Source organism: Pimephales promelas, chromosome 4 (assembly GCF_988280905.1).
Source record: "Pimephales promelas chromosome 4, fPimPro1.hap1.1, whole genome shotgun sequence".
NCBI lineage: Eukaryota > Metazoa > Chordata > Actinopteri > Cypriniformes > Leuciscidae > Pimephales > Pimephales promelas.
The window spans coordinates 39111080-39122302 of NC_142772.1; positions in this window are offsets into that span (position 1 = coordinate 39111080).

Here is an 11223-nt window from a genome sequence, read left to right on the forward strand (position 1 = left end):
ACAATATTACTCTTTTTTCTGTATTTATATATATAAAGGAGTTTAAAATAATGTTTATAAATTCATGCTTTAAATGGGCAAACTTGCAATTGGCTGTTGCGTCACTCGCATTTGCGTGCTTGATTGTGGAGTTACGTCACCACCAGGAAAGTTTCACATCTCTCCTGCTGGTAAGTCGCATCAAAAAGTACTGCGTCATTAAAAACGGAGTTTATGTTTTAAAATGCAAGAATGGACTATTGGACTTTAATACTGCACACAAGTTTACTTCATGTTTTTATCAGTCAAGTCAAATATGTTATTTGCGATGATGAAATAAGATGACTGTGTATGTTAATCTGCTTGTGAACTCCGATTCTCTGTTGATTCCATTTAAGATCTATGAGCAACATTGATGCGTGAATGCACTGCCCACTAACCAGTTTTTGGTTGGTTGTTATGTCTCAGGTTGTCGGTGCCATTTTAGGTGGCTGTTCTTTTCTTTCTGTATTCCATTTTATACCAAAAATATAAAATTAAGGTTGCTTAAATTTATTGTCTGTCTGCAATTGTAAATTGATGAGAAATGAGAACAGAGACAGTGATTTGTACCTTATTTCTTTAATGTATGTCTTATTTTGAGTTTAATTCCACTATATGATCACTTCGTAAAATGTACCAGCTGTTTCACATCTCTCCTGCTGATCTATGAGCAACATTGATGCGTGAATGCACTGCCCACTAACCAGTTTTTAGTTGTTTGTCTCAGGCTTAGTAAAGACTATTCTTGAGTGAACAACCATGCTGCTCTCAGTGTTAGAGCAGACACACACACACACACACACACACACACACATATATATCCATATATATATATATATATATATATATATATATAAGATTTAATGAGAATAAAATACTTCTTTTAAAAACAATAAAAATAGTAATGTTTGCAAACTTTTGACTGGTATTGTACTGTAAGCACACAATTAAATATTTGAGGCACCCTCAAAAGGGTTTGGCCAGGGTATCATTCTTAAAATCCAGTGGTAAACCACTGGTATTAAATGTTCAAAGTTATGCAAAAGTCTCTCTCTCTCTCTCTCTCTCTCTCTATCTCTCTCTCTCTCTCTCTCTCTCTCTATCTCTCTCTCTCTCTCTCTCTCTCTCTCTCTCTCTCTCTCTCTCTCTCTCTCTCTCTCTCTCTCAAACCATAACCAACAATCTTCAAGCATGTAATTTCTTTTCTCATGAAACATCTCATAATTTCCAACAAATTATACACTCTGTCGCAATTTCAAATTTTATTACCGGAACCAAGAGAAAAATATTAAATACATATTCTGTTAAATAAAAGTTTAGCTAATTTTATATGTTGTTATGTACAATACACAATGTGTATGGTGGTTACTAGTTACTTTTTTTTGGATTTACTGTTTTAATTGAATTCTACTCTAGTCAGGGGAGTTTTTATGTTTCAGTGAAGCAGCCAGTTGAGCAGTAGAGGGCGCTCATGTGATAACCTAGAACTTGACAGAGGGGGATTTTTTAAATATATTTATTATTAATCCCAACTTAGATATCCAAAATATAAAAATGACAGTTAAATAACAATGAAAGCAAAGCATAATTTATACATAAGTTACATATTATAGCCTATTATGTAGTAATAGGCTATGTAAAAAAAAAAGAAAAGCAGAGCAAAAAAAAAAAAAGACCAGTGTCTGGTCAAGAATTTTGGTCCAAGACCAAGAGTACTTCAATTGGTAAATACTGACTTCCCTGTTTTCTCTCTCTCTCTTTCTCTCTCTCTCTCTCTCTCTCTCTCTCTCTCTCTCTCTCTCTCTCTCTCTCTCTCTCTCTCTCTTCGAAAGCATCACTCAACAGAAACAGCAATTTGTTTTTTCTTTGAAAACAAATCAAAAGTCTACTTGATAAAGGCGGTGTTGTCGGATCTGTGTTTTTAGATTTTAAGAAGGCATTTATTACCGTTAATCATAGCGTTTTACTCTCGAAACTTTCTAAATTTAATTTATCTGCTAATATCATGACCTGGATGGAATCCTATTTGAATAACAGAAAACAATGCACAAGAGTGATAAGTGTTCCTCATTTGCTAACTGTATTTCAGGGGTCCCTCAAGGGTCTATTTTAGGACCTCTATTATTCAGTATATATACATATATATATATATAAATGATCTCCCTCAAGCATGTCCGGATGTTAACATCCAAATGTATGCTGATGACGTTGTGATTTTTACTCATGCAAGATCTAAAGAATACGTTGCAGCTAAACTGACTGCTTTGATGAATAAGGTTTCGGATTGGCTGGCAAATTCATGTTTGACCCTTAATTTAAGTAAAACAGTTTGTATGTATTTTACAGCCAGGATTAATAATTCAGTTAACCCTGATATTTTAATTAATGATGAAGTTATTACATCTGTGACGCATGTTAAATATTTAGGCATTATAATTGATGCAAATCTGACTTTTAAAAAACAAGTCAGTATGGTAATCAAGACTGTTAAATTTAATTTTGAACAACTTTAAGAGTATCAGACATCATTTGTCATTGTCTGCTGCAAAACTTTTTGTACACACAATGATTTTTCCCCACTTTACAAACAAATTTTAAAAGTATTAGACAAAAAACATAAGGATTACCATCATTGTAATATTCTTAAAAAATATAATCTTCTCGGTTTTTTATTTATTTTTTTTTTTATTCAGACACATGCCTAATGTTTAAAGTTGTTCATGAACTTGCACCCCCTCCTCTTAGAGGATGCTTAGTTTTTTGTGGCAGTGCCGGTAAAACTAGAGCATCAACTAGGGGTGATTTGGTGCCGCCTCTTAGAAAGTCAACCTTTGATCAATCTGCCTACTCCGTCAAAGTAGTGGGGAAGTGGAATTCAATACCCACCAACATTAGAAACTCAGGAAGTTTTGCAGTATTTAAAGCCAGCCTCAACATTTATCTAAAATCAGCACAAGAGTGTCGCCATTAATTGCATTGTATTTTCTGTATTCTGTATCTGGTGTATTTATCAAAATGTTTTTTTATCAATTTTAAATTGATGGATAAAATGTCATTTGTACATTTATGTAGTGCATTGGTTGTTTCAGTGGTTGCTTTGTGTCTTTTGTTGTGTTTTGTCTACCTGCCCAGGGACAACAGACACAAATTAACTATTAGCTAACTCTGGTGGAATTGTTTTAAATTGTGCGCTGTCCCTGTCAAATAAAAAAATAAAAAAATTAATTAAAAAGTTGAAACAAGTTTTTAAGAGTTCTAAGATTCTTAGATAATGAAATAGTTTGAATGGACTGTTGAACCGCTCTTCTTAAAACAATGAATAAGGGATTTTGATGAGTGAATTTACTGCGGTAAATGTGAAATTTTGCAAGGAGCAATAATAGATTAATTATAAAGTATTCATTAAATTTAGATTTTTGTATATTAAAAAAAACAAAACATTACAACAAAGAGAAACCCGGAAGCACATTGCGGTTAATAAAATTAGAAAATGTTCCAAAATAGCTTTGTGAGGATATACCCAGAACATATAAAGAACAGTTTCATTAGAGGCACCACAAAAAGAACAACTCGTGTCTATAGACCATTTTGCAAGATGTAAACAAAACTGGTCAAGAAGCACTTCCTGTTTAACACTACATAAAAGCTGGGATAAAATACAACCAACAGAACATATAAAACTGAGTCAAAAAGTTAAACAAACATCTTTAAGATTTTTTCTTTCCATGTGAAATAAAGAAAACAGTTACAAACTGAAACAGGAAGTGTTTCTACCAGTGTTGTTTACATCTTGCAAAATCATGCTTAAATGATTGCAATTTTCCTAAGTCATTGGATGAGTTGCATTTATGGTGACGCCTTCTACTGCACCTATCGACTTTGTTAAACTAAGAATCTGAGCAGCATAGTCCACTTAGCACACCCAACCCCTCCCAGTGTATTTGACTAAATGTAAAAAAAGTAAATGTGTCTGAAAGGTCAAGAGGCTTTTCTGGTTTGCCATCCTTTCAAATTGAATGTCAGAATGAGACTGCAAAAATGGGGATGAGAATGTCCATTTTCCATAGATTGTCCATTGTCCATAGACAATGTCCATAATCCATAAAGTTTGGAAACAGGTCAAAGGATGCTTTCTCAGAGGTCTGGCCATGTTGGATCAGAATAGGACAGAATACAGATTGCAGTATTTCCACTGCACTTTAAAGGGTTAGTTCACCCAAAAATGAAAATTCTGTCAGTAATTACTCACCCTCATGTTGTTCCAACCACGCAAGACTATTGCTCATCTTCGGACCAAAAAATTGAGATATTTTTGATTAAATCGGAGATCAAAACTGGCCGGCCCAAAAGTTATTAAAGACATCGTTAAAATAGTCTGAGTGACTACAGTGGCTCAATCTTAAGTTTATCAAGTGAAGAGAATACTTTTTGTGTGCAAAAAAACAAACAAAAATCTTACCTTTGGGCTGGCCAGTCCTTAAGAAGCCTATGGAGGAGTGAGACAGCTCTCAGATTTAATCAAAAATATCTTAATTTGTGTTCTGAAGATAAACAAAATCTTACAGGGTTGGAACATCATGAGGGGGAGTAAATGCTGACAGGATTTTCATTTTTGGGTGAACTAACCCTTTAAGACTTAGACCATCCCAAAGGTATGAGAAACTGGATTGTTCATGTCACGATAAATATGTACTACATACCTTAAGATGTGCTTATCTACACGCTGAGGCCTGTTGCACACATGTATTCACATCTATACAAAAGTTGAGCAGTATATTTTTCATTTCACTGCCAAGATTTAAGCAGGCACAATGCCCACATAATCAGAACTTCAATCATAGAGTTTCAGATCCTACCCTATTTTTGGCATGAACAGTTAACGACCAAGCCAGCTAATGATGACCTCTAATAATAAAGCACTCAATGCAGTAGCTTGCAGCAATGTAATAGTGATAATTGCAATTATGCTGTTGCTTTGTTTACACACAGCTTGAAAGGCCTGAAAACAGCCTGGGCTTAATTTTTCAAAAGCATCATGAGCTGATCGTAGAGATCACTGACAGATCACAGATCACAAACAACAACAACAAAAAAATGACTTTTGGAGTTATCTGCTTTTGCTAAAAAAAAAAAAATTAAACATTTAATACTTAAACTGTCCGATTTACACCTATACCCACTGAGTCTGTACCCTGTGAGTCGTGGTCTGGGACACATAATGGATTTGCTTGCTTGTTGGCATGCTTGTTGACACTATTGTTGCCTTCAATGATCCCCACATTGTTTTTAAAGGGATAGTTCACCCAAAATAAAAAAATAAAAATCATAATTTACACACCCTCAATTTGTTCCGAATCTGTATGAGTTCTCTTTCATGAAAGATTACTCACTCTCAAAGTTGTCGATGTAGCTCGAAATACATAATTTAATGCCTTTCTCTTTCTTGCTCTTATGAGTGACTGCTACTGCCTCACAATATTGTTATCATCATTCACGTTAACCGCTTGAAGTTCTTGTAATCAGTGAGTGTAATTTGCCATTATCTTCACCTAATGCAAAAACGGCTTCCGATGCAGCACCGGATGTAACTGGGCGGGCTAAGACAAAACATGGAAGCGATCGTGCATAGCCTATTGCACAAGTCTGGCTAGACAGACAGAAGCACGCAGCAAATGCCAGGTACTTAAGTTATGCAGGGCATGGGTGCTTCTCAATATCCCTCCTCGCTCTTTGCAGTTTATATAAACCACACATCTCAGATATTTCAACAGTATAGCCTATCTTTATTATTATTTATTATGAATTTATTAAATAACCAAACTTCAACAACATAAGGGCAGATCCTTTTAGCGCTGCTGATGACACTGTGGAGTGACACCAGTGATCAAGTATTCCAATGTATATAAAAAAGCTTTTATTCGATTCCTCTGTCCTCCTTTCCTTTCCTCGCTTCCTTCCCTTGCGTCCTACAGGGGGTGGAGCTGAGGCGCAAGGAAAGGAAGCAAGGAAAGGAAACGAGGATTCACAAATGAAATGAGAAATAAGAAGCACCCCATATAACGCCTGCAAGTTCTGATCTCGCCTTTTCCCATGGGTGGTAACCATAGGTGGTAGCGATCGCCCTTCCCTTCCCTTATCTGCAACTCATGATGAGTCGGCAATACATTCCACCTTTTTCCTATAGTATCCAGCTGCAGACCCGCAGCACCACCAGTTTCAGAACCCCAGCGCCAGAACCGGAAGTGAGGGGCGGCGTTAGATTCTAACCAAAACCAGCGCAAGGAACGTAATTGAGGGGCGGAGCTTAGATTTGAAACCTAATAACGCCACCTAACGTAATTTGGAGGGTATTTTACACATGAAACAGTTTTTATTGAACAAGAAACGTCCTACTCTCTACGTAATGTTATGATGCTATAGATTACTGTACAATAAGCATTTTAAAACATTGATTTTGTGTAAAATAATTGTATACAGTTTCAGTTATTCGTTTCATTGTATTACGAGTTACTTCCTGATCATGATGGTGAAAAAAATAATACTTGAAACTTATGGGCATTTTAATGTAGCCTGGTTCAACCTGGTTTTGGTTTTTATGAAGGAGTTAACTTTGTATAATAAAGCTTTGAAAGATATAAAACAAGACAATCATTGGAGGTTTTCAAAATTATACGCAATCTGATAACTCATTAGACCTCTGTGATATTTTATGTTCTATTTATTTATTTATTTATTGTGTTTACAAAAATCTTAAATTGTTTTGATATTGAAGATGTATTTGTAAGATGATTTTGATTGTTTAATAAAAAAAAAAATAAAAAAAAGCATGGTTATTTTTTATATAATATATTTTTTTTCACAAGAACATGTGCAGCATGCATTTTTCGTGTAAAATAATGTAAAAATCTAAAAAAAGAGAAAATTCGGCATTATTTTGTTAAAAATCTATACAAAAGGACCAATTCAACCCAAGCTAGGCCTGTTTTATCACAACAATTTTGTTTACATTTAACTTACAATGTATCAAATGAGGAACTCAAGGCCCGGTTTGTCCTTACATGCTTGCTAAAATAATTATAATGCAATAATAATAATTCCGCCCCTCCTTCACTTCCGGTTCTGGCGCTGGGGTTCTGAAACTGGTGGTGCTGCGGGTCTGCAGCTGGATATATCTCCCTTTTTCTGCTTTAAACAATGCGCGCTGCCATGACGACGATGCCGGTTGTCAACTTCCGGCTCGAGTCTGGTCCATGCTTTTTTGCCATATGTGTTTTAGATTGTGTCATCCCCACATCGCTAAACTAAATCGAAAAAAAAAACATTCATCAAATGTGATCTGATCACGTTATTTTTATTAAATCACAGATAAAAACAAAATGAACGTCTTTCTTTGCTTCATAACTTCAAAAAGATAGCTGATGCATGCCTGCACGATCTCCCTAATCCAACAAACATCCGACAGTCTCTATCACCCCGACTGCTGCAGAATAACAGTACTATTAGGTTAGGCTGGTTAGTCATTGACTCCTGTCTTTGCTTTCAAATATGCATAGTCTATATATTTCTCAGACCTGTGAGGTTTAGGCATAACGTTACGCCGAGTTTCATTCATGAGACCAAAGTCCAGTCTGCGCGCTGTCGCCTCCGTCATGATCATCTGTTGTTTACTATATACTTCTTATTTAATAAAACTAGGCAATTGGTTGATGAAACATTGATTGAAATTAAGATACAAACAATTTGTGACAGTAGGAAGTAGAAAACTATGGAGCGAAGTATGTGCCTAAACCTCACACACAAACAAAACGTGTTTTACTCACACCCAATGATTCACAAACAAACTCAGTGTGGTTTGTAAATACAAAACATCACTCACAAACTAATGCATATTGTTCTGCAAATAAAAAACGTACCTATCAAACAAATACAGTATGTTTTACATATACATAGAAACGTATTTCTTCAATGACCAAAATATCCTGCAAGTACAAACTAAAATCTTTGAAAGTACAAAACAAAATTCTACACGTACAAAACAAAATTCTACAAGTACAAAGCAAAATTATACAAGTACAAAGCAAAATTATACAACTACAAAACAGAATTCTACAACTACAAAACAGAATTCTACAAGTACGAAAAACTGTCACGTGACTTTTGGCACTATTTTTCCGCGTCCAGGCAGAATCAGATTTTCTCACAAATACAGTGGAACAACTTCCTCTTCTAGAACAGTAGATGGCGCTAAGATAAGGGATCAATTTGCTCGCCTTTGCCCATGGGAAAATGAGCGGTGAACAGGTGTGTTTCTGTCTAACTTTATCTATAATTAACCTTATTGAGGTTTTGGAAAATGTTTATTATATAGACAGAAATCCACATTAGCACTTAGTAGTAACGAACTCCACTCTAGGATAAGGGAATCTATAAGCTGAAAGCTGCCATCATGTTGCTTTTACTTTTTGTAAAAATGTTTCATTTACTGAATGACTCTATTTTTTTCGTTCTCCGTAAATTAATGAGAATTAATTTCATTTAATTGAAAGGGTCCCACTTATTCATTAATTTTGTTGGAATTCAGTCAGCGTAACTGTTAATGTAATAAAATAATGAATGAACAAATCAAACAATATACAGTTGTTTCTGTGATGTATTGTCCAAATTATTATTTTGGTCAGACAAATGAAACCCTCCTTTCAATTAAATTAAATGTTTTCATTATTAAGAACGAAACGAAAGTAGATTCGTTCAGTGTAGGCTATACATAATCACTACTTTAGTCATTTCACACGCGTCTTGTAGGCTTTAATCCTGGCGCGGCGAAGATCGCGAGTGAGCATTGTCAACTTCATGTTTTCAGCCGACACACTGACAAAGATACACTTGTTTATTAATAAACAATTAAAATATCTTCTTGCTATATTTTACATAGCCTATTCATAATCTTTGTGACAGCTTTAAGGTGCTTTATTGGCAGTGCCACCCTACATGTTACACGCGTCACCACCGCATCACCGCACCCACCAGAATAGCCCAGTTTAGTAAACAGAATTAGATGGCCACAATTCTTACACTTCTAAAAGGCAATTCAATGCGGATGTAATCCCTCAGATTGAGTAGCTAATGTAATGGAATACGTTACAAATGACATTTTGGGGCATTTATTCTGTAACGAAATACGTTTTCCCAACACTGCCTACTACAGCTGAGGAAAATGAGCGGTGAACGGTGTGTTTCTGTATTACTTTATATAATTAACCTTATTGAGGTTTTCTTTTGCAAAATGTTAATTATTTCTTGACAAAAATCCATATTACCGCTATTAGCACTTCACTCTCTCTAGGGGAATCTAGGCTGAAATCTATGTCATATGTTGCTTTAAAAAATAATATTAGGCTAATAATCTACATAAGACGCGTGTGAAATGACTAAATTAGTGATTATGTTCACTGAACGAATCTATTACTTTCGTTCTCCATACATTAATGAGACCATTTAATTTAATTGAAAGGAGGGTTTCATTTGTCTGTCCAAAATAATAATTTGGACAATACATCACAAGGAAGAAACAACTGTAGGCCTATATTGTTTTGTTCATTCATTATTTTATTACATTAACAGTTACGCTGACTGAATTCCAACAAAATTAATGAATAAGTGGGACCCTTTCAATTAAATGAAATTAATTCTCATTAATTTACGGAGAACGAAAAAAATAGAGTCATTCAGTAAATGAAACATTTTTACAAAAAGTAAAAGCAACATGATGGCAGCTTTCAGCTTATAGATTCCCTTATCCTAGAGTGGAGTTCGTTACTACTAAGTGCTAATGTGGATTTCTGTCTATATAATAAACATTTTCCAAAACCTCAATAAGGTTAATTATAGATAAAGTTAGACAGAAACACACCTGTTCACCGCTCATTTTCCCATGGGCAAAGGCGAGCAAATTGATCCCTTATCTTAGCGCCATCTACTGTTCTAGAAGAGGAAGTTGTTCCACTGTATTTGTGAGAAAATCTGATTCTGCCTGGACGCGGAAAAATAGTGCCAAAAGTCACGTGACAGTTTTTCGTACTTGTAGAATTCTGTTTTGTAGTTGTAGAATTCTGTTTTGTAGTTGTATAATTTTGCTTTGTACTTGTATAATTTTGCTTTGTACTTGTAGAATTTTGTTTTGTACGTGTAGAATTTTGTTTTGTACTTTTTTAAAGATTTTAGTTTGTACTTGCAGGATATTTTGGTCATTGAAGAAATACGTTTCTATGTATATGTAAAACATACTGTATTTGTTTGATAGGTACGTTTTTTATTTGCAGAACAATATGCATTAGTTTGTGAGTGATGTTTTGTATTTACAAACCACACTGAGTTTGTTTGTGAATCATTGGGTGTGAGTAAAACACGTTTTGTTTGTGTGTGAGGTTTAGGCACATACTTCGCTCCATAGAAAACCGTCCAGTCAGTTGAACCCGCTATGAATCATGGGAAATAGAACGGTCGCAGAAAAAGGTGGATAGAATCATAGATATGAAGGGCAGGCTAGATGTGTCGTCCACGCTGCTGGCCAATGGAGGTCGACGTCTGCACCTGGCGGCCATCTTGTCACAGGTAGCTCGCTCACTCGTAACATTGTGTTAATGGTACATGTACTATTTAAATGACCATAACTTGCTCAATTTTATACCGATTTTCAAACGGTTTGTTTTGTTATAAACGTCAGAGATGTAGTTATGACACTGCATACTTATGAATAAAAAGTGTATAAATAAATAATCATCCAGATAATTATAGCCACGTTAATAACGTTTGTAAGAAACCAAACCGTTTGTAAATCCGTCAAGATTTCAACGAGATAAGAGTATTTGTGTTCGTGCTGACCACTCATCTTACATCAGCTTGTCTGTGACAAGATGGCCGCCGGTGATGACGATGGAAACTCCGCCGTAACCTATGGCCGTAACACATCTAGCCTTTATATACTATGGATAGAATGCCTTTACTCGATACGTGAAAGGGAAGATGTTACATGTAAACTTTGTTCATACTGAATTTGAATTAAATTACTTACATAGCTACTGGTCTAAAATATGGTCAATTTAAATCCTAAAATTTGTAGTGGGCTAGTCTACAGTATTACCAAACCCTTCTCAACATTGATTAATCAAACGTTATCACGTTTAAAAGCTTTTCACAATCAGT